Source organism: Anomalospiza imberbis, chromosome 17 (assembly GCF_031753505.1).
Source record: "Anomalospiza imberbis isolate Cuckoo-Finch-1a 21T00152 chromosome 17, ASM3175350v1, whole genome shotgun sequence".
NCBI lineage: Eukaryota > Metazoa > Chordata > Aves > Passeriformes > Viduidae > Anomalospiza > Anomalospiza imberbis.
The window spans coordinates 13,074,913-13,100,000 of record NC_089697.1 but is presented as its reverse complement, the minus strand read 5'-3'; the positions used below and the strand labels follow the sequence as shown (position 1 = coordinate 13,100,000).

Here is a 25,088-nt window from a genome sequence, read left to right as displayed (position 1 = left end):
AAATTTCCAGAGTGCTGTGGGAAAACGAGGGAATTTAATGGGGGATGTATTTCAGCCATGTGTGTTTTAGCCACAGCACTTTACATTTAAATAAGTCCCATTTGCAACACCTTGAAAATATGCCTCATGCTTATTTATACTGAATTCTTTTCCTTCCTCATCTGAAGAAAAGTTCATTTTATGGAGAGCAGATGTTTTTTAGCTTAATGCCTTTTTATTCACATGTTTTAGCTTTGTTCAATAATTCTTCAGTACACTTGGGAATTCCAGAGCATGTAATTGTCCTGCAAATTCGCTCAGAGCCCTGCCATGGCTCCGAGCTTGTCTGTCACTCAGCTGCTGGACACAGCAGTGGCCAAGTGCCTTTCTGGTGACCCGTTACTTACGTATTTCTAAAACAATACTCGGGCAGCTTTGCTGAAAATTTATTTTACAGATTAGGGATATTCAGCCCCTGAATAAATGAGCAAGCCCAGGTCAGGGCAACACTAAGCAGGCAAAAAGCTGGCCCAGAAGATGAGGAGGGGAAATTTGCACTGGTGGAGACTGGTATGAAGGATTCTTTATTCAAAAAGCATCCTGAGATCTCCTGTATTCTTTGCTTTTTTTCCCCTGGAACTATGAATTTTGCTATTCCTTTGGAAAATGGGGTTTCAGATTGAAATCATAGAGAGTATCTCACAAAGAAATGCAAGAAAATACTTTTTTTGGAAAGAAATTTTATAATTTAAGCTTCAAAAATTTGGAAAATATGAAAGAGTATGGGAGTTATTTGTTCTTTAGTGGTCCATCAGCTGAATTTCTAAAAGGCTAATATGAAAAAAGTGTGATAAATCCATGCATTTGTGTTCAGTGCTGCTCTGAAGGAGGAGAGGAACAGGCTGTACTGTAGAAGTTCAAATGGAAAATTATTGCCTATGCAAGAGGGGTCTGTAATTACCAGGAAAGTATGAAATCTTGTGAAAATAAATTGCAATAGATACATACGTAGATCACAGCATTTTTCTGCAGCATCAGCCGCTGAATTCCACATCTCCCAGTTTCATTTTGAATTTGAAGTTTGAATCATTCCAAAACTGCAAGGCCAAACTCTTTTGAAATTTCCAAATTTCATCTGCTTTTGATACAAAACTCTCAACCATAAATTGACTTCACACTTCGTAATGAAACTCCAGACTCAGTGAATATTTGTGCTTTTTGTTTTATTGTAAAAGTTTGCCTTCCTGTATGAAAGTACTGCTTTTGCCCCTAAGGCTGAACTCACATGAACCCAATTGAACAAATTTGCTTTAAATAACATTTCAGTATTCTCTGAGTGCTGCTACAAAGGAAATTGTGTGGTGTGTAGTAGACTCTGAATGCCCTAAAAGAGAAGAATGCACATAAGCAGGCGGGCACAGACATCTTTGCTATTGTAGTTGGCATTTTCAGGGAGCATCTGAGCCCATGCATCTTTTTTCCACCAGAAAAATTGCCTGTTTGTCAGTGGTTTGAATGGTAGAGCTCCACTGGAACATGAGGCTGAAACAAGCTGCCAGTCAACCACTTTTTAATGTCTCTGTCGCCCCAGCTCCCTTCATGTTAAAAATTCGTTTATTTTCCATTGAAACTGACCATCAGTTCCAATACTGCATCTTTGGAGTTGTTTCCCCAAATTGTTCTTTTGGGCAAGAAATCTAATAACCAATGTGGAAAATCAAGTGTGAACGGCCTCCTTCCCTAGGCTGTCTTATTGAAATAACATTTCATGCAAATAATCTCATTAGTGTAAAGATTTTGTTCCCTAGTTCCTACCAGTAACTGAAGTTCGCATGATTGAGCTGTGAGCTGCTGTGGAAGACAGGGGGATTTGCAAGGATGACCATCACAGGATCCTGCATTAAACAGGCAGAAAGCTGCAAACCCACACCCTTGGAGATTGCCCCGCACTCCCAGGGTGTGCCCTGTGTGGGGAATCACAGCCCTGCCTTGGAGCCAGCCTGGCATTTGTCAAACCTTTCACAAGGTGGGGAGGGGAAAAAAAAAGGTGGATTTAATGATAAATAATAATGCACTGTCTCCGACATTAAAGGACATCATTGGCTCTCTTCTCTGTGGTGTAAATCAAGGTAATGTGTGAATCTTTTAAAAGTAACATGGAATTTAAAATGGAAAATATGAGAAGCAAGTAGAATTACTGCTAAAATCATCCGTTTATTATCTAGGTGTGCTTAATAGCCTGCTAGCTGATGAAAAATCATTTGCTAACCCCAAGGAATGGTTCATTTTCCAACTCAATCATTCAGCCATGCATTGGCCAGAGCTTTTAAAAAATATACCTTGTATTACTTCTTTTGTCAATGTCTGGAGATAATTTATAATAGCAATAACTTCCATTAACACACCTACTAAGCAGTTCCCTTAGAACAGGTAAGATTTGCGGTGGACTCGGGATGTTTTAATAGCAAACCAATTATCCACCAATGATTTCAATGGCTTAAAGTGGATTTTGGTTGGAATTCATTGATACAGTAATTAATAGACTCAGTTGTTCCGTGGTAATCAAGATCCTGGATATGAACTGGCAGGTTTGTTTCTGATGTACCTTAAGGTAAACCTGCATTGCTCTGACAGTGCACTCACAGCCCTGAATGGAACGGCAGAAAAGGGGTTTTAACATAATGAGACTGCTTCCCACTTGCCACATTAATAGGAATCTGGTGTTTCTGCAATAGATTTTTTCCCAGGCACTTCCAAACTCTTACCAGAACAGCCTGTTCCAGTTGTTCACACAGCAGCTGAGCCCTGGAGCAGGCTCTGCTGCTGCCCCACACTCAGGGTGTTCTAACCCACTTACACGTCAGCCTCTCTCACCTCTTGTGGCAAGGTGTGACTGGCACTCTCCTGGAAAAAGAAACCCGGGGTTTATTTTCTCCCTCTACCTGGGGGGAGGTGTTTAGGGCAATGGGGTGACAATACACCTGGTTACAGCAAACCTGCTGCCAATGGGGGCACTCCAGTGCCTGCCACCCCGGGCATGTGTCCTCTCCTCTTCCTCCTTGGCCACAACACCCACACCCCCTGCTCCCAGCAGCCAGACAGTTTGGAGTTAGCACAAAAGGTAAATTCAGTTTAACTGTCTGGTTTACCATTTTGCCAGGTGAGCAGCAGAGGAAGGAACATGTGTGGAGCAGATCAGAGGACATGGAAAACTTCTTGTGGTGTCAATTAGCCATTGGATTTGCTCAGCTGGGTACTAAACAAATGAACCCTCCGTAGCTTAGATTTAAAGAGGGGAGGAGCTCCAAGAATGCCCTTAGCAAAGAAACTGCCTTTTATAGATGTAAGGGTTCCTACATGGTGCTTTTACAGGATATTACAGCTTGAAGTTTAACAAGATAGTTTTAAATTCTGAATATTTTCTTTGGTTCCTTTGATACCAGAAGTCTTATTAGTAGGGGGAAAAAAAGAGACAAAAAAATAGAAGCTAAATCTTGAGCATCTGAAATCAGCTAAGAAGGTATTCTTCTTACTCCTTTGTATAAGTTCACATGTTTTATCACTTGAATCCAAGTCAAAGATGCTTTTGGAAATCTGTGGGATTTGTGCAGAGCAGGGAATGTGTGCTGTGGCTATTGATGCTGCTGTCCCACAGGTTTGCTGTGCACTGGTGTGGTGCTTAGTTGGGAAAGCCCTACATCGAGTCATATGCCCTCTGAGGGCTTCAGGGATCATAGAGAGGTTTTTTTCAGTTTCTTGAACATGATTAGATTTTTTTGTAATTTGCATTTTTTAGCCACTAAACAGTGATACATTATATTTAGAAAATGAGATGCTCTGAGCGTTAGCAAGATGCGACAGTGACAAATCTTACAAACGCTAATACTGAAACCCATCATAGTTCAAGCCCCACTTGCTGTACTGTACCTTAGTCTATGCTTTGGGAGGGGAATGTTCTAGTTATCAAGTAGTCACTGTTCAAATGCCAGGTTTTTGCTCAATTTAAAAACAATGTGCAGTTGTGAAAGCTGTGTTTAGTGGTTATGATACCTTTAAAAATAAAGTACAAAGATAAAGTCACTTACCCAAAAGTCACAGATTTGCAGTTTCCGCAGTGTGTCCTACACACATTTTGTGCTTATGGAGTCTGTACAAATGCACAGACAGCACCTAATCAGGGGAAAAATATATCCTGAGCTCCCTGAGTTGGTACCAGTAGTGTTAAGTGTCTGTCAGAGTTCTATTGTGATCACCCTTTCAGGGATTTATCACTCAGCTCTAATACCTGGCTCCAGGCTAAAAATTGGCATGCAAGAAAGCAGATTTGGTTTAAAGATATATTGAAGCTGCAGAAATGGGGAAAGTCACTCTGGCTTCCCAGGTCTGTTTTCAACAGTGTGTCTGAGGGAGAGCCTGGGGATTTGAGGCTCTCTGCAATACCTGGGGGAAGGGCTCGGGATCGCACTCCTGCTGCAGGAGATGCTGATTTCCAGTGCCAGCCCTGGGGCTGCCCTGTCCTGCTGGAGGATTTAGGGGCAAACATCGCCTCACACAAGCTTAGGAAGCACTGCTGTTGTTGCACAATGGTTCATTTTGGGTTGGAAATCCCAGAGATGCCAGGCCTTCAACCTGACCATGGTCCAGGACCTATTTCTCTAATAATTGATACATTTCTCTGGGTTCTGAAATGAAAATAAAAAAAAACCCCTAATATAATGTATAATAACATCTGCACTAGAGGTAAAATAGGATATGTTCTACAAAGCAGAAACTGTTTTCTGATGTCTTCTGGGATAGTACAGCCACTTCTTGTCCCTCATGCAAGTAGACTCACAAGATAACAGCAGAGGCACTTGGTATCTGGTCATCTGAAACTGCATTTCCTCTTGTTCCTTCTTTTACACCAGTCTTTTGGCCTGACACTTTTTCTCTGCAGTTCCCCTCTGGTAAGTCCCTCACCACTCTTTTTTCATTCCTATTTTAATCTGCTCAAAGTACAGTAAGATTTTTGGAGAGAGCAAAGAAAAAAATCTTTGCACTAAAGACTTTATAATCTTTAGGTTAAACCCTGTAGGGCTCCCACTCTGGCTGACATTTGAGATTGCAATGAGTGTGCATGAGCTCCTTGTTTCCAGTTCTTCAGTCAATATTCAGTGGGCTGAAGGCTCATAAAAATATACATTAATACATTAGAGACTGTATTGTGCTGTCTAACGGATCATCCATTAATCGTAAGAGGACTATAAGCACCATTTAAAGAAAAAACAAGAAACCAGGAGGCACAAAACGTTTCCATGTTCAAAGTCTGGGCTTTGCTGCTGCCAGCTGAACAAACGTGGCGTTAAAGCTGTGATGTCCCAGCCTACCTCTGTAATCCTCCCAGGCACGGGGGAACAGATTGAGAGCGGGGTGGGAGCACATGAGCTCAGCATGCCTTGGATTTTAAGGAGGGATGGGGTTGCATGACCTTTCACATTGTTCCGACCTCCCAGTTTTTGTGTGAGCTGTGCTTCCATGTGGTTACCCCATGCTCTGGTGTGTGATAATCAGGGAACAGCCTGGTGGTGCAGTCAGTGCTCCAGTCTCTCATTGTGGGTGTGCTATCTGCAGGCATTTGGAATTGACTCAGAACTATTCCAACACATTCTATACCAAACTCATTGATCTTTTGTTTGGAAAATAAAACAAAATAATGCATTTGTTTTGTGCTGTTTGTTATGTATTTTTTTAATAAAAACCAGAGTAAAATATGGTAAACTTGTATATTGTAACTGCTGGAAAGATTTTGGAGTCTTTGTGTACTGCAGATATTTTGGTGTTAGTTGACTTTATTGGATAGAGGCAGCACTGACATATCTGCTTTGTTAAAGCTGGGATTTCTACCAGCTAGGGTTTCTACCTTTTGTCTCCAGCAATCTCTCAAGGCTGTGTTTCAGACTACACATTTTTCTAAGAGGAAACAAAGCAGATAGCATCCTTTAGCAGGCGTAAGTCCAACAAATGTCAAATTCTGAACAACATTACTTTGTGTCTCTATTTAACATTAAAGCTGATGGCTTTTTGACAGGTTTATAGCTGACAACTTCCATAGCCAGTCATGCAGTTTGAGCTAATTTGATGAATCAACTTGATGTTCTATAGTCCCAGTTGGCTTCAATAGCGTATGTGCTCAATTTTCTGCTGGAGGTCAAAAATAAGCTCTGAAATTTGGCTAATCCCATCACATCCACAGAACATGTCTGGTGGAATAATCTTTGGACATGAAGCCTTGACTAATGCCAGAAATGGAAAGGAAAACTCAGTAATTTCATTAGAGCCATCAATCCTGAGTCATGTAGGCACAGCAATCAGGGGTCTCATGTCCAGCAATTTACTTGGGAGCTTTCAAATGCTTTCATGGTCAGGGTAGGAGGAGGAACATTCCTCAAGCCTGGGTCTTGTTCTGGAGGAAAATGGGCCTTATTGTTAAAGTACATTTAGAACAAATGTTAACTGAATGAGAGCATGCCAGGATTTTCTAATTATGTCTTTCCTGAAAAGATGGGCTCTGCCATGGCAGTGGTAGATGTTAAAATGCCCTGGACTGGGCTGGGTTTAAGACTGGAATTTTTATGGTAAAGTCATTACCAGTCATGAGATTTAAAGTGTCTCAGATAACCTAGCAGCAGTAAATGCACTGAAAACTCGAACACAAAATTTGACAGATTTTCCCAACCAAGGTATTTGGTCCTTATCCATTTTTAACAGGTTTTAGGCATAGAAATTTCAGACTAACTTGATGCTTGCACTTTTGGGCATTAACATGGCTCCAAAGTGGAAACTAAAAGCTTCAGCTTTCACAGTGGCTTGGCACTGAAAAAGCACAGAAATAACTGCTGCCATGTTCTGTCATGCTGTGGTAAAACAGCTGTGGTCCAGGAAGGTTCCAGTGCCACTCTCCTTGGTTGTGCAAGGTTCTCTTAAATACAAAGATTTTCTTAAATGCAATGGCAGTTTGTTGTCTTTTTCTGCCTGGAAGCCTCCTAGAAGTCATTCCCTCAATCTGAATACCTGATGTGTGTTTTGGGGCTTTGGGTCATGCCAAGGTTTTGGTGTGCACCTCAGAATTGAGTTGGCAGTGGCTGGAGCAGAGGGCAGGGCTGAGGATGAAGGCCTGCTGGGCTGTCCTGATACAAGGACTCTGTCTTTGCCAGAGACACCCCATCTGCACCCCTGCTTTTGGTTGAATGTGTCATGTTGCGATGAGAAGGAGCAAAGTTTGGACACCCATTCATGTTCCAGTCCTTCCTGGGGAGGCAGACCACATGAGGCTTTGTGAGGGGACTTGTGCAGAGAAAACTGGCCTTGTCATGGGGATGCAGGTACACACACACACACACACACACACACACACACACACACACATGTTTGTGTGTATTTGTTTAATGCAGGAACCACCAGCACAGGAAAAAGCCGTTTTCCTGGCTGGAGAGCCAATTCCATTCCTGCTCCTGCTCCGTGCCCTGTCCACAGCAGCACGTTCCCATCACTGAGCCCCTTCACCTCCCTCCTTCACTCACTGCCTGACACACACAAGATCCAGCTGAGATGAGTCATGGTCATGGAGCTGTGTTTATTAGCAGGATGTTCTGAATCACCAGATTGGATGCAAGAAAAGTCTCAAATACGTCTATAGATACACTGCATATGTGTGTGTGTGTACGTACTTTTGTATTCTATTTCCAGGGATTAGAGCTGAACTATTACTGGCACTAAATTAGGCAGCAAACAGATCTAGGTCTGCTTCTCTTTTTTTTTTTTTTTTGCTCTGAGTAGTAATTCACATTACATCAAAGGAGTGGATTTTTAAGGAACACTTCTGATTCTTAGCTTGAATTTGTAACAATTTAGATGATTTACAATGGAAGAGTAATTTGATAAGGAATGACACAGAGTCTGAGCATTTATATGAATACCAAACAATTGTAATGAAACCTGGAGATTGGACTTTTCTCTATCAACATTTCAGAACATTTAATTCCCTTTTTCAAACTGCCTCCTTCTTGGTGTACATAAATATGTAATATTAACCTGGGTTCACCTTTGCCTGGTAGTAACAAATTGTTCTCTGTATATCCACAACTGATGTTCCTGCAGTCAGCCTGTTTTCCTGAAGTTTGCCAGCGTGCTATTTCCACTGGCTATTTTAGATTTGGACATTTAATGAGAAGAAACAGCTAAAATAGGCTGCACTAGATTTGTCTGAAGGAGCAGCACCGTGGCTGACTGCAGAGCTGGGGCTGAATTGCGTCAGCACGGCTTTGTGGGGCCAGCTCAGCATCCTTTCTTTGCCTCTAGAATCTGACACTGCACTGATGGGCAAGGTGCCAGCTGGTAGCAAACTGGGCCCTGAGTTCTCCTCCTCCTTCTCACAGAATCAGCAGCTGTTTGTGTTATCAGTTTGGGAACTTCAGTCGCTGTCCTGGCTGGTCCTGGAGTCTTTAGGAATACTGGCACAAAAGTTTAAAAAAATAGAGGAAATCAAGGGGGTTGCTCTCAGTGATGTGTCCCTGCATGCATTAAGTGATGTGTTTAGCAGTGCTTTAACACCTTATTTTTGATAAGAGAAGGAAATGACATTCTAGCACAAAAATCCCCTGGACTTTAATTGGCCCAGACTCAAAGAGCTTTTGTGGTTTTGCCTCCATTTTAATTTAAACTTTTCTATGTATTAGTTATTGGGAATTTTGAGACCTGCTTACCTGGTAACCTGATCAAAACTGACTGACCCCACACTTCAACAAAAAGAAAAGCAAAATGAAACAGGGAAGTAGGGAAGAGCTTTCAGTAGTAATATATTTATTTTACTAATGACATTTCCTTCCAGAAAATAGCTATTTGTTTTCTATGCATTACAGAAAAATCTGCATGTCTGCATGATCACCTTGGTGTGTTTCCCCTGGTGTTTCTGGGCTTCCAGGGGCCTGAGGAGCTGAGAGTGCTCTGGGACTTCCCAGTGGTGCTGGGTTGAGGGTCTGAAGTTTGCTTTGGAGAGCTCAGAGGGCCTGCATTGAAGTGCATGTACAGGGAGGCAGGGGAAGCAGAGAGGAGAAGGACACACAGCTGAGAAGAGAAGGAGGTACAACTGTGTGTCCAGAGTCTACTACGGGGCTGGAATTGTGATGAAAGGAGAAAGAAATTTGCTGTAGCAGAAGGTCCCTTCCCTTGCCTGTGTTTTGATGTATCTACAGTACTTTGTCTGCTTACATGTTCATAAAACATTATGCATTTGAAAATAGCAGCTTTCCCTGTGCCATATGCTGAGAAATCTTAAGTACAGTCTTAAAAATCATGAGTGGCTTAGGGACTTAATATTTTTTTTAATAACACATATCAGATTCTTACAGTTTGCTTTCTACTTTTAGAGCTGGTATGTTCTTGATTTCAGGCTTTTCCCTGTGACCATAAAAGCTGCATGTTTTCTTTTGGTTGTTTTTGTTTTAAATGAAATATGAGAGCCTCACAAAGCTACAGGACTAGAAGAAACAAGCTTTAAAGACAAGTACTAACTATCCTGAGACCAGCGATAAAAGAAGGAGAATTGGCTCCACTGAAAAATGGTCCTGATTTCACACCCAGCCCTGTCCCAGTTCCACAGCTGATTTATGTGCAGCTAGCAGGGTTGTGCACACTGGGAGCAGGGGAATTCCATGGGCAGTGGCCAAGCAGGAATACCTGGGGGCAATTATCCCTCTTCTCCAGGCACACTTGGGATGTGCATGTTTTGCATGGACAATTGCAAATTCCATGTATTTGCACATTTGTCCCATAGCAGTTGGCCAAATATTTGTACTCAGCAGCTCCTGTTGCTATATTGTCAAATTCCTTGCTAGGCTGCTTTGGCATTTATATTCCATACACTTATGATTTGAAGGGAACAATAATGCAAATATTTTATGAACATATATCCTATCCACACCTCCTATTTTTCAGTTCTCAGTTGCAGGTGTTCAAAAGGAGAAGTCAGTGGTTATCCAGGAATTTGGGATCGACAGATCCTGTTCAATAATCTTCTGGTGAGTGCTCAAAAATAAAGGATTCAAGGATTACTGGGTTTTTATCCACTAATTCACTTCTACTACTCAGAAGTGTAGGCAGGAATCTTTGGTGACCTAAATCTGCCCAGAATACAACCTAAAGGTTTGGGTTTACAGCAGAGTTTCCCTCCCTGACTAACCTCAAACATTGCAGTTACAGTGCAGGGACTCAAATCTATGATAAAACAAACATCATTTTTCTGTTTGCACCATCATATGAGTAAGATTTTCTTTCTTAAACCAAAAAGGAAAACAATTTCAAAGCATTTTTGACTTAGGTATGCTGAAGGTGTTACGGAGAGCTGCATTCAGGCATTGAAGGACAAAAGTTGAACTCAAGTCCTTGAAACCCCCTTATGGTAATTCTTAAGTTTCCTTCTTGCATATGTAGCTAACAGATGCTGCAGTGCCTTCAGATTCCTGCCATACCTTCCAAAATACGCACAATATATGCAGCCATTGGAGGTCTGGAGATTGTATCTGTCAGGGCTGGCTGCACGTGCAAGAAACATGATGGTAAAATATGTGGCAAGCATGGGAACTGCACGGACAAGGAGCTCCGTGCTTAAACCCTCCAAAGAGTCTGACAGTGGCCAACTGAAGGGTGATGCATTCAGGAAACTCTGTCTTGCCCCAAGAAAATCAGGTGACACCAGTGTATCATATACCATTCTTGCTGCATTTTGTCTGAACTGCTTCTGATTGGATCTCAAAGTGTCTCCTACAGTACAAAGATAACAAAATGACCTTGAGGCCACAGAGCAGGTCAGGGTCTCCTTGCGGTGCATTTGACCCAAGTGTTTTGGTATGGTGGCACTGATACCTTCTTCACACAAAATATTCACAGGGATATCTAGTTTGACCACACAATATGACTTGGTTGCCAGTTTGATTAAGAATTTGTCCTGTGGCCCCACCCCAGCTGGGATCACAAATGTCTCTGTGGCAAATATGTGACAGTTGGTTATGTGTTGAGGGAATGTTTGAAGCGTTAACACCAGTCTTCTGTACTTGCTTGGCTTTAACTTTTTAAATCACAGAAAAGTTCTTATCCACATCCTATTGTTCCTCTGTGGATCTCTACCTGCTGTGTCTACCTTGCCATGCCAGAGGAGAGGCATTGTCTGCTCTCACAGCTCTGAGCTGCTTCACACTGAGCAGGAATTCACAGGTTTTCCAACTTTTGCAGAGTTTCCGAGGTGCGAAACTTTGTCCTTTTTCCCCCCTCTCTCCCCCTCACTCTCAGGGTGTGAGAGGCTGCAGAGCCTTGCCTCACACATCCTGCAGCCCCGAACCCAGGGTTGGGTTCCAGGGACCAGACACTTGGAGTGGCTTCCTCGTGTCACATCTATCCATGACTGCTAGCAGGCCAGACAGATCCAGATTTCTGAAGACTAAATTAAACTCAATTTTCTGAGTCAGAAAAACATGTTTGTTTCTTAGTTACTGTATGATGTGCTTCTCTGTTGACTTGAAATGTATTCTGTAATCCCATGCATATGTGATTTCTTTCTTGGTACTCCAGAGTGCACTCTATAGATAACACTTTCATGGTATTTTAAATTCCTATATCTTGACTGTTTTCAGAGAAATGAATATGATTTAACCTTCTTTAGAGCAAGGATAAACTTTGAAATGAAAACTAACATATGGTCTGCATGCTATTTTTATAAATTTATTTTATAATTTCTGAGCTGATTTGGAGAGCTGATTATTATTTAACAAGTGAAGCAGGCTGTCAGTGTGACGGCTGCAGTGCTGCCATGGATTAGCCCTCAGCTCTCCCAAGCCGAGCCGGAGGGGAGCCCTGCAGGACAGGGGCTGGAGGTCCCTGCTGTGGCCACAGGCAGAGCTGCTTGGGGACAGCTCCCTGCTCGCCCCTGGAGTGGCTGGCTGCAGCCAGAGCCTGTTAGTCTGTCACTTCTCCTCACACCCCATTCACTCACACGGGTTTTTTGTTAAATATACTGCCTGTCACACTGCATTATATTTCTTCATGATCCACTGCATTTGCTGTGGGTTTCCTTGAGGAGATCCTCCATACTCCACCAAGAAGGCCATTCCTCCTTCCCTTCCCTGTTGCCAGGCATGCCTTTTCTGCTTGTGCTCCATCCCCCAGATGTCAGCCCTGGCATTGTCCAGGAGGTCCCCAAACCACAGCTGGCTTCCTCAGGCTAAGGCACCCATGAAATCTGCTCTTAAATCATCCCAAAGCTATTCTGGTAGGAATTCAGCTGCTTCCCTGGGATTCTGCTAAGAGCAAGGATCCAGAAATGAAAAGCCATAAAGGAGCCTTCCTTGGAGAAGGCAGTGGGTACTGTGCAGCAATTGGCCTGGCTAATCTGTCGGGGGAAACAGGGCTGGATAAATGTGGATGTGCTGTCAAAACTTGTGAGGAATCCATTTGCACATTACTATGGAAATTTTTTCTCAAACAAAAACTTCAAGTACAGATGTCCAAGTGTTGCAGGCCCTGCTATTTCATCTTTTTTGTGATGTTGTCTCTATTCCCAGTAGACTCCAAGACTACACCTCAACTTCACTGCTCCTGCATACAAATATTTGCCTGAAATACATAGTACATTGTAAGGTCACTTGCAAGTACGCCTGGAAAAATCAGACAGAAAAACTGAACAAGTTTTCACAATTGAAATTAAGTAGGTCAAGAATCCATCCAGTTTGTCTGGTAATGTGCTCCTCACGCTAATGAGATCTGGAGAGAAGAACCCCATGTGTGAGGTTGCCAAGGTGAGCAAACCTCCTCATTACAAACCCAGCAACAGCAGTAGTAGTGCCTGAGTTTTGTTTTATCTTTCCCCAACAAGGCACTCTAAAAATGCCTTACCCTGCCTATGAAACTTTCTGCAACAGGGAGAAGTATTAACTTCTGTAATTAACTTCTCTGATGATTACAGAATGTATTCCTTCATCTTAATGGGTGGGATGACCAGGCAAATAAACTTAGGTACTTACCTTTCGTTTGTATCTTCACATAGATAAGAAAGATGTATGAAGTGATTAGAGAATGCAGGATATGATGTTTATCCCATTGCTGATTATTCCATAGGTGAGTTAAGACCTCATTAAGACTTTGGTGTCAGGTCTAGTGCTGACTTGCATGTTGGATAAAATCATTTCCCATGGAATATAGGTTTTATGAATCATGAAGATATAAACCCCGCCATGGAATAGGTATTATAGGAAAGCAGTAATACATAGTCATAAGGATATATAATTATATGTATGTGTGGGTATATATATAATGTTTAGTCTAGACATCAGTATAATTATGCACAATAAGATGTGACATCTGAGATTCATGTGCGTTATAAATCTTTTTGAAAAGGGAAATGGTTAAGTCTGGGAAAATATTAATTTTTCCCAGCATTGCTCTGCCTCAATGCCTTTTTATATCTGAGTTCTTAAAAGAAGACAAGGCAAATAATTTGTTCTTCAGCCATTTTCTTTTAGTGTCCATCTTCTCATGTGGTCCAAAGGCCACCAGTTTGCTCTCTACTCTGCCGATGAAGCCAACTCCTTTGTTGCCCTCCACCAGAAGGCAGAGAGCTTGAGGCAGGGCTGAAAGCCGTGGCTGCATGGTCTGAAAATAGAGCTGGCCTCTACAAGCAGTATCTGTTTCCTAATGGAACTTGTTGGCTTGCTCGGAGGGGCAGGACAGGACATGACAAGAACAGAAACGTTAAAGAAGTTATCTCTCAAATATTCACATTTGGCTGGGAAATGAAGGGCCAGATTCAAAACCTGGCCAGCATCTTTATGCCCGTAATTTGCAGGAGAATGTGAGTGGAATTAATAGGGGATGGAATTTAAGTTATTTATTTGTCTTAATAACTTAATTTTGGGGAAAGAAAACAGACATTTTAGTATTTAATATGTGCTCTCAATTCAGTTTGAGATCTGAACCTGCAGGGCTGCAAAAGCTGGGAAGGCCCAGATAAGGGGACCATGAAAATGTTGCTCCAAATAAAAGTGTTCAAGGTTAACAAATTGCAAGACATCTTGAACAATTTAGCCAGCAGATTGCCTGTTCACAACTGTATTTTATGCTTTGCTGCATTTAACTTGGTTTGACTGGTGTTGAAGGTTCAAACCAGTTGGGGACCACACACAGCTTTATATAATTAAACATTAAACTGGTTAGTGGGGTTAAAACTGTTAAATATCCCAAACTTGCAGAGCATTCATTGAGCAGCGTGGTTATCTCATTTGGCATGTTATTTTAAATATACCGAAGAAAACAGCAAATGCAAAATGCTACGGGTGACAGAGGCACTGCAGAGAATAAGCAGAGGACACAAAGCTGGAGCACTGCAAGTTTGCATCTCTGCAAACAAGGCAGGGAAATTCACAGGCCACGTCAACTCTCAGATGCATTCAGCAAATTCTTCTGACAACAGTGCAGGAGGAGGCAAGTGCTTTGTTGTGCATCCTCCTAGAAATATTACAGACTGCAGAGCAAAGAAAACACACAGGGCGGTCAATATTTTTCTTGAATTTACTCCGAGTGGTGGAAGCTCTGCCCAGAGTATTCCATTTATGTTTGGAGCTCTGCACTCTATCATTGTGCTGCTCTGTAAAGTAAATTTATTCCTGAAAAAGAATAAAAGGCTTTCCTTGTAGCATATAGTGATGCCAGGAAGATCTGAGCAATTCACTGATATTTTCTTTTTTTTTTTTTAGTTTTATGTGCAACCCAGAAAATAAAATAATCAGCTAATTTCCAAGCTTTATTGCAATTTTAAAAGTTTGGCTTTTTTAATTTATTGGATTTCAAAGTGCTCTGTCACTTGCAGATGAGAAGTTTCATTTGAGAAATAGAGAAAAACAGTTTTCACTTGATAGGACTTGAGGACCTTTCAATTGTTTTTCCCTCATAAAAACTTTTACAAATCTCACCCCTCATTTGTGAATAATTTTGACCTTGAATAGAATTTTTGGTCAGTAAGTTCTGTGCATGAAAAATTCCTTGTGGCCCAGCACCTGTAGAACGTGATTAAATCTCTCCATGTTTGAGCAGAGTGGGAGGGTGGCTTTGTTTCTGGAATAATTCAGTGTTGCTGTGTGCGTGTGTCAGGAACAGAGAAGGGGAAATCTCGAAACGCTCCGAGTGCCCCCAGCTCAGGGAGCTCCTGCCTGGAGAGCCTGTGGCTGACCACTGACCATGGAAAGCCAAGGCAGTGGAGTCAGGCTCCTGCCCAATTCCTCACTGCAGCTCAGCCCCATGCCTGGGAATAGGGATGAGCCAAGGGAGAGGAGAAGCCAATGAAAATAATCTGCCATCGTTTTCATTATTTTCCTGGTGGTCTCCTGTCACTCTGTATATCATTTCATTAAACATCTTTGTCATGCAATGTAGAATTTGGCTCCAGCTACTTGGGCTTGACTAAGAAGTAGAACCAGACCATAGACTCAGTTTAGATTTTCTGGTTGCACATTTCTGGCTTCTCCTGTGCTCTAACAAAAACATTTTCTGTTGACTTTTTAAAAAGAACTAGACACACATTTCAGGTGAGGTTTTCTTGCTGTCTTAAAAGTGGTTTGCTACCAAGTTATCCAGTGCTGGCTGCTGTGCCTTTGTCTGGAAGGTTGTTAGGAAACTACAACTTCCAACAAAGTATTGCCCAGAGAGGTCATTTCCCTCTCTCTTCTTTCCACACATCAACAGACAAGGCTAAATTTCACTGCTTGCCTTTCCATCCCTGCTTCCTTTCTTCCAAAAAGGTGAAAAGTCTGTTATTACCCAGAGGCAAAAAGGTCCTTTTCAGTGCAGGGGACATCTACCAGTCGATTATTAGGAATAAGAATGTTGGATGAAACTACAGATGAAAAAAATTTGATTAAAATACCTGATATTTTGAAAACTGTGGTATTCAATCCCATGGACATGAAATTTAGAGTAGGAAAAAGTAATCTTTTCTAATGACCACTTGGTGCATGTTGTCAGGAGGGAGCTCCTAAGCCCTAAGCTGGAAGCACATACAATTTTTTCCCAGGAAAAGTGATATATACTTAGAGCACTAAGTGTGGCTACCAGTGACACACAAATGCTTTCAACTTTTAAACCTATTCGGCTCCATTCATGAGATCGGTGTGGCGGTTCAGCTCATTAGCATTTGAGCAAATTTGTTACACTTTTAAGGAGTGTTTTCGGAATGGCCTGGCCCATCGGATGCTGTGAATTCCAGATGCTAATGGCTCCATTTATCAAGGCAGAGCTTTTTAACATAATGCATAAACCTTTCCTACATGGGAGTTTTACTGTGCATTCAATTCCAGTGCAATTCACTGCTGCAGGCAGAGGAAATGAAGAACTTAAGCAATGTAAACACGCAAGGAAAAGGCTCTTAGATCCGTGTGGCTCCTGGAGATGAAATACTTATTTCCACAAAATTTGTCTTCCATTGTAACAGAGCAGGGTAACTGTGGGTGCTCTGGAATTAAATTATCTGTCCAGGGCTTTTGTGTTTCTCCTCTCTGAAACATCTGAGCATCTTGTACCCTATCAAAGCCTCTAAAAAGTCAAAGGATCTTATTTTGAGGAGAGCTTAAATTGCTTTTGTGAGGAACATGTTTCTGTTTGCTGTTTGTTGGGTCGTGCTGCACTACAAAGCTCCTGTTAACTAATATTTTAATCTTATTTAGCCCATTTGCTCTCTGTAGCTTTCTGTTCAGATACCAGAATTCTTTTTTCTCTGTGATGTTTGGAATGGTATTAAAAATAAAAACCTCACCATGCAAAGGATTAAACCCCATTATATTGAGATTGATTATGTTGAAGCCAGTATTAAATGAGAAACAAAAATAAGGAAAGAATCAAATGATCTAATGCAGTCCCTATCTCCCAGTTTACATTCCCATATTGTAATATCTCAAAATTTCTCAGTCTCCTTGACATTTGGAAGTGATCCCTGTGAAACCAGCTCGATGTCTGCCTCTCTGCTGAAGCAAACAGCAATGACCACATTGCTCCCATTCCCTGGACCCAAGACTTTTCATCTTTCCAGACTCTTGTATCTTGTCAGACTGAGCTGACACTGCAAAATGGAACAAATGCACTCAAAACAAAACAAAACAAAAACACACAAAAACGCCCCCCTCCCCCCCCCAAAAAAAAAAAAAAAAAAAGTGTTGCACATTCCAGTTCTGGAAAGCAATTAAGTATCCACTTAATTTTACCTTTATTCACTGTTTCAGTGGAGGGAGCAGCTCTGCTCTGCAGTAACTCCCATCCTGACCAGAGGACTGTAGCTGTTGCCCCAGTTGGTGTGAGATCATGGAATTCTTTTCCTTTTCTTTGCCTTTATTGGCTTCAGGTTCCCACCTCCTGTTATTTACAAGGCAAAGATTTTGGGCCCTAATGCTACAAATGTTCCTGCATGTTTTAACTACAAGCATATGAGTACTCCCAAATTGAGGCCCTGGAACTCTTCATGTCTTAAGCACATCGTCTCTGATGCTGGAAATTCCTGTGCATATGCTTTTCCTTACCCCTTGGAGCAGTCTCATTAATTTCAGCAGGACCCACAGTAGTAAAGTTAAAACACATCCATAAGTATTTGCAGGTTCAGGTCCATAGTGACATTTCTTGTCCTCCAATGTTATTTTATCCCTAAGCCTGTTCATTGTCAAAAAATGAATCTTTGAGTAATCAGGTCTCACAACTCCCCTCAAACCCCTTCCTGGAACTTATTTTGTGTTCTTTTCTTTGGCAAGGCCTGTGGACAGCAGCAGGGCTGTCCTAAATCAAATAACATTAAGAATCTGACATGAATTGACAAGAGCCAAGTATGACTGAGCTGGAGTTTAAACCCAGCTGAAGTGAAGAGTTCTCTCTGCTGTAGTTCAGCTTTAGTTACACTCCTTGCAGTTACTTTCTACTTCATCAGAGTTTTGGGTTGTTTTTCTTTTTAATGGTAGAAAATAAATTGGATGGGAATTATAAATGAGTGAGACTTGAATGCCAAAACGCTGGAATTTGTGCTCTTAAATGACCTGGAAGAGACACCTCTATTGCACTTCTTAGCTCCTTGTGTTTTTCAACATTTCACTCCAAATGCGTACTTGAGGTTTGAAGGGGACAATTAAGCATTTTCCCAGCTTTGGTACAAACCCCATCTGTGTTATTGACAGTTGTGCTTGTGTAGATGTGAGAGGCAGAGAATTCCCTGTCCTGGCCTAACCACTGGGAATTCCTCTTCCAGCCCCTCATCCGGTCCCTCTGGGCGGGTACCTCTGCCCCAGGACATGCAGAGACCAAGCTTGGTGAGGCAGCATCCCCCAGAGCCTGCCCAATTCCATCTGTTTCCTTCCAAAAGCAGCTGGAGGCAAGAATGGGAACAGCACGAGGGGCAGCAGAGCCCCTGTGCTGGGTTGAAAGGCAGGAAATCCTGGCAGCTATTCCTGGCTCCTGCTCGGCCTGGTGAGGCTGGAGGCAGGAGCTCGGCTTCTTCAGCAGCGTCTGTGACATCAGCAATGCACCTGAACAGCGACAGCACCTTCCAGGACCTCATTCCTGCTGCCCAAGTGCCTTTGTGGACATCTATTCCCAGTGTATTCCTTGTGTAGGAAACAGGGAAAAAGCAGATGAAAAAACCGATTGTAACTTCTGTAAACACAGAGCTCAGATGTTTGAACAGCTTCCATCCATCACTCATGGAGCTCTCTTCTGGAGATGTGTCCAGAACTGCAGGTGCAAAGAAAACAGAATTTTTCTGCAAAAATGTGAAGTTACCCATCGACACAGCCAGCACTCTGACGTGGATGTGGAATTGTGGTGGCTGTGCATTCAATGCCCTGCCTAACTGGCCTAAAAATCAAACTCCAGCACCCCCCTAACTTCACAATCCTCAGAGATAAACAGCTGACATGGATTTTATGTTCCTGTGTATTAGAAGTGGGAAGCGTCAGTTGTTTTAAATGGAAACACAGCAAATTACTGTATCTGAAACTCTGTCACTTGCTCCAAGCAAAGCTCAAACAAATTCTGGCTTATCTGAATGATTTCAGATAAAAATTCTGATAGGATTAACTCTGATCTTCTTTGTTCTCTAAACTTTAGAGCACTTAAGGAGAGGAGCTGGCAACATGGACAGTGTTTGATGATAAAAAAATGTAATAACAACTTTAGGAGAGGAAAGGCAGATGCACATAAGGAAAGTTCTAATAAACTTGGAATTTCTGGGAATTTTATTAGTGAATATAGAGCCTTCTTGCCCATTTGTAGATAAGGACCATGGTATTTTAAAGGAAGAGGAAAATATATTTATTATGCATGGAAAATAAGAAAAATTGAAAACTTACTTTTTCTTTCTGCATGAGAAAGCATGATTGCGCCTGTTTTCAGAAACAGAGTTTTTAAAATTTTAGTAACATTTTTCCCTCACACACAAAGCTGGTTATCAGAGTCCCTGACCAAAACATGTTTTCCCAACATGGTTTTTTTTACCATTTTTTTTTTAATTGCATTTCTGAAAGTTCTTTACTAAGATTGCTTCAGTGTTTTAAAATATCCAGGCTGAGATTCCAGCTTTGGCTTACATCAAATTTGAATTCTTCATATTTGCCATATTTTCAACTCCTAAAAGCAAGGGAGGAAGGAAAAGCAAACAGCAATCACAAAAAAAAAAGCAAAATAAATGTTTATTAAAATTTTTTTTCAGCTAGAAATGAATGAAGCTTTATTAAATTCAGGGGAGCTAGACCCACTTACATTAGCAGAAAATAGGGTCCTTTTTCCTCTCTTCTTTTCAATAATTTTTCCAATGCTATTTTTATCAGTCCTAGGGGGAGGCGGAAAGTAGGGTGGAAAACAGTTACAGCCATTTTATCACATTTTACTCCTAACAATGCAATCCAAATGAAAAGAAACCCTAATGCTCTGCAGAATAATACATTAATCATCATCAGGCGTCATTCAGTGCAGGCCGTTCTTTCCACACCATGGCAAACACGAGCAGAGCCCCTCACAGAGGCAGAAATTCCTTATCTAATCTCACCTAGGCTGGAGCTCAGCACGGCTTGTGGTGTTTGTCAGCTCTGGGATGGGGCAAACCCCACAGGAGGGCTTGCTTTGGAACCCTGAGAGATTTAGCAAAGGTTTCACCCCACAAGGGCTGGGAATTAAAGGGGTTACAGGCCCGTCCACACAGAATATTTTTGCTCACTGGCAAATTGGTTTTCCTTGAGAAAACATCGTTCATTTCACTGGAAAAAGAAAAGAAAAAAAAAAAACCCAAAAAACCAAAACAAACCTTCTTTAAAGTATTTTGCGTGAGGAGCTGAGTAGTTAAACTTGGTAGATTTTCCTCATCTCTGGAGGATTTATTGTCCAGCTCCATGTGAGTGTGCAGCACCCAGCCCTGCTCCCTTGGGAATGTGCAAAGCCTGATCCTGCCAAGGCAGGAATTTTACATCTCCTGTGCTGAGCTGTTCAGGATTGTTCCACAGTGTGGGACAGCCTCCGTGGCTTTCTGCAGAGCTCAGGGGAGGGATGGCCTCACAGGCTTTCCTCTTCCTTCATGGAGTGTGGAGGCTGCAGTTCCATCTCCATTATTTTCCTTCTCCATTAAGCTTCTCCTGTAACTCAAACCCATGAGAGGAAAGCAGTCCCAAATCATCCTAAATATACTGGTGCAATTAAGGCTCAAACTCAAAATGCAGGGTTTATTTTGTACATTGTGATCTCCAGCAACTCCCCTTCCCCCAGCTTTTTCCTTTGCTCATAGGTCCCACTCCTAACAACACAAAATTATTGCAGCTGGGAGCCAGTGGCAGAAACATTAACAGAAGGACGGTCAAGAGATTGCCTAGACATAATATAGAGAAGAATGAAATTAGGAGGCAGCTTCCAGCTTGCTTGGATATTTCTGAAAATTCAAGCAAAAATTCTCGATGAAACTTTTCCCTTAATATTTCTTTCCTGTGTCGCTCCCATTCTCTCTTGTTCTTACAGAAATATATATGAATATATTTCTACTCTAGCCTTGCATCTGTCTCATAAATACATCTCCTAAGTGTGTGCATGCTTAGGTTTCAAAATCCACTTTGTAGAGCCCAGTAGTGTTTGTACTGTTTCCAATCTCCTCCATCTCTGCAAGATAAGTAGGTGCTACACTTATGTCATTTATTGCTATTTGTTTCTTTATGTTGGTTCCTCTTAAAGTGCTCTTCTCGTATTGTAGCTCCAGGGCATCCTTGCATACAGTTATGATACATAAAAACTGAAAAGCACAATTTAAACTGCAGCACCTCATCTGCTTTCCCTGTTTGTCTGTATTTTTCCCTCTGCCAAACATCATATTCCTTTCATCCGACAATATAATACGATCCACCAGAAAGAAATGGAGCACAATGGAGGGTGAGTCATTCTGGCTGAAAGGTTAGGGCCAGATCCTGCATTCCCTCCTCCAAAAAACCCCTATACACTTCAATTCAGAGCATTTCCCAAGCTGGGAAGCTCAGGCCTCAATCCTATAAGACATATGCTGGCATGGACAAACATTTTTAGCTACAGGAGGATTCAGTTTGAGAAGTCATTGCCATTTCCCTTTCTTTGTGCCAGTTATCAAAGCTTTTCCTTATTATTTGTTCCTGGAGTGCCAGATTTATTTCCAGATTGTTTGACTAACCCTTATCTGGAAAACGGTCACCAGGAAATTTCAGGGGGATCTCAGCCTGTGCCTTACAAAGTCCAGCTCAGGGAAGTGAGAGGGGTTTTGTGGCACACATGAAGGATTTCACATGCAACTCAGCAAAACTCCCTGAGGTCTCAGTGAAGGTTTTGGCTCAATCCGTCTGTAGCCCAACCAGGTTAATATTTGGGAACGCAGAGGTCTCAAAGGAAGCTGAAAATTCCAGGAGTCTCAACCAGGCATCCAAAGCAGCCAGCAGAGAGAGACCCAAGCCCTCTGGCCTGCTCAAGCACGTCTGGCTGGGGTTCCCATCCAGGTATCCCTGCCCGGCGCAAACCCACCCTATCCTGCCAGCAGCTTTGCTCTGCAGCATGGAACCATCCTCTGCCTAACTGGATTCAAAGCCAGTTCTCCCACCTCCCAGGAGAGCAGAATAACCACCAAACCATTCTGCTTTGCATAGAGAGATATAAAGAGGGGGTGAGAGCAGATAGACAGACAGATTAGGGCTGCTGGCTGGGCTGCTGCTCCAGAATGTGGGAGCATCCCCTTCCAGTTTCTCTCCCAACGAATATTCAAATGTGGAGACAAAGTGGAACAGTTTCAGTGGGAAAGGCTGGAGGATACTCACCTTGGCACGGAGGGAGGGCAGCATCTGGAGGCTTTGCTGTGAGAGGAATTAAAATTCCCCAATCCCCACTCGAAATCAGGCCATGGAGGGCTCTGAACTCGAGTCTCCGGCACTGAAAGCAAATACAACACACTAAGTGGGGATCTCCTGCCTAAGGCAGAGGTGGTTGCAGGCCTGAATCCATAAGGTCCTCTCCAAACACCCCTATGGAATGAGGCCATGTGGACACCTTTACTCAGAAGGACATTCAACACTCACCTTGTGCGTCTTTTCACAATATGGACCAAAACTGCAACAGAAGGGCAAGAAGTAGTCCTGGTGCTTAGCACAATTTATTGGTGGAAACTTCGACATCTGGGGTTCTTCCAGAACAGCTGAATGAGGGCTTTGAGTGCCTTATGTCAGAGTTAGTGACTCTGAGTGTGTCAGTCACTTGAACATGTCACTTCATGACCTTACGCTTTTCAGGTTTTACCTTGTTTGGTCTTTTTAAATTTTCCCTGTAGCTGTTCTTCAGTGATTTTTTGTTCCTTATGCTGCATCAGTCATACATCAGGTTGTGGATACTCCCCAGTGGCTTGCAGTGAACAATAACACAGGGGAGAAAATATGCCCACTCATATATTTTGATTGTTTGACTTTCTCCTATATCTCCCTGGAATATACCTCTACCTGAGTGCTTATTTACATATTAATGTGCAAGTATTTTCAGACTCTCATATTTAGCAGAACTCAGAAACTGGGGAATAATCTGTAGATAGCACAAGTATATCATTTTGATTTACAGTCTAACATTTAAATGTTTTGAGGTCAGACCTCTGCGAGAAAATAATTCACAACTGGATCTACAGCCTCCACTGGCTGTACATTTATTGCCAACAAGCACAACACAGATTGTTTTTTACGTGCCTGCTTTTTATTGCCTTAGATGCTGTTGTAGGATAGTTCACATAAACATTTATATAGGGTTTAGAAAACAGTTGTTAGCGAGGAGGAAGCTCTTTCTGTTTACACAGCCTAGAACAAAGCCACCGCGCGCAGCTCCCTCTAACTGACATGTGGGCGGGTTTTTTTCAAGTCACTGACTGGAAGAAGTGAGTGTCTGAGATTTATTCCTGACAGGACTTAAATTACTGGTAGCCTGACACATTTGTGAACAATTACTAGACACTGAGGTGTTTAAAGTAATGGGTACTGTTTGCTCGAGGGATGGGGAAGTTTCAAAACCATTAAAACAAAACAATTTTCCATTTGATTAGCAAAAAGCAAATGCATACATTTATTTTTCCCAAAAAGGCACGTGGATACTTCATTTCTTAAATTATTTTTCTCTCCACATGCACATGCTTAAAAATTTCCTTTAATTTCCTAACCAGTAAGTTACCATCTCTTGGTACAAGCTCACAGCCACCTCTGAATATGAGACCTGTGGGCTTTCAGCCCCCAAAAGGTGAATTCACAGCAGCGTCTCAGTTAGAAAAAGATTTCATTGTTTAGTTGTCTCAAATGATAATAACATCTACCTTCTTAGTTTTTTATTTGAAAGAAGAAAGGTGAAAAACACTAAAATTTACTGCTTTACTCATTTGACCATTAACCACTGCCAATATTTATGGACAATAAACTCTGTTTAATCCTCTCCTTAATCTACATTACCTTTATTAATTTATTTGTAACTCCTCAAGGTAAAAGTTCTATACATTCCCACTTTTGCTTTCAGTCTTAATGTACAGTGACCCCTTCCATTCCTCCTTACAAAACCTGGGGCTACGCAGCCCCCAAATTTCTGTTTTTCCATCGGAGAGACTCCTGTCCCCACAGGAATATTGCACTGGATTATTGCATTTTTTAGGAACCATCCTGCATGTGTGTACACACTTCTATCCCTCTTCCTTCATTAACCATGAACTGTTGAACAGGTGCTGTCTCTGCAACTTGTGTTATTCTGATGTGCTATGAAGTGAATAAATTAAAACTCCATCCATCTGCTAATAACCAAAATAAAAGATTTCAATGGCGAACATAAATCAGGATTTTTGGAGGAGGCTGGTTAATCCTGCTTCACTGCTGGTCTCGGAGCCAGATTGTTCTTCCTGGCTGAGTCAATAAAAATGTTTATACATTTCTTAGTGCAACAGGGCCACACAGAGAGCTGCAAGAAATGTTTGCAGTAGTGGTCAGTTGGGGTGGGAGCTGGGAGCATTCCTGCCCTGCTGGCCATCACCAACACTCAGATTCACCCAGCCAGGTAGCCCAGAACCATGACTTTGATTTAAGATGTTAATCTTTCACCAAAATAAATAGAAATTCTGCCCTGTTTCTCAGTTATTCTTCCATCCGCAAGGAAAAGACGCTACTTTAAGAGAACAAAAAGGCAAAATGCTTGTGAAATCCCATTGTCCCTGTTAGACATCTTCCCACTGTTTTACTGGGACTCCCAGCAATGTAAACACTGTAAACGTGACGGCTTTTCCCATGGGCAGTTCACTACCTCACAAAATAAGCCTTTTCCTTATAGTTACTTAATCTCCTCAGGAATGAAGATGCAGCTGTGAGTTTTGCTGCCCTTCCTGGAAGTGCAGACTTCCAGATTTCAGCATGCTCAGGAGTCTTTAGAGCACCTTAATTTGCTGCAAAAGGATTGGACTTCCTATTGCTGACTGAGAACTCCCATCCTTCAGTGAGATTGTTCTTGAGCGCTGGGACAAAATCCCTTTCTTGTCACAGCTTCCTCTTGGACAATCAGGATGT

General features: G+C 42.0%; 1 protein-coding gene and 1 long non-coding RNA gene across 7 annotated transcripts in view; both read left to right on the top strand.

Moving 5' to 3' along the window:
• LOC137484317 (uncharacterized) overlaps positions 1 to 5,681 on the top strand; it is a 7,066-nt gene extending 1,385 nt beyond the window's left edge. Inside the window, exon 2 of the long non-coding RNA XR_011004828.1 lies at positions 3,145 to 5,681. This is a non-coding gene — a long non-coding RNA (uncharacterized lncRNA). The remainder of the gene's footprint in view (positions 1 to 3,144) is intronic.
• TSHZ2 (teashirt zinc finger homeobox 2) overlaps positions 1 to 25,088 on the top strand; it is a 208,440-nt gene that overhangs the window by 21,832 nt on the left and 161,520 nt on the right. The window lies entirely within an intron of this gene.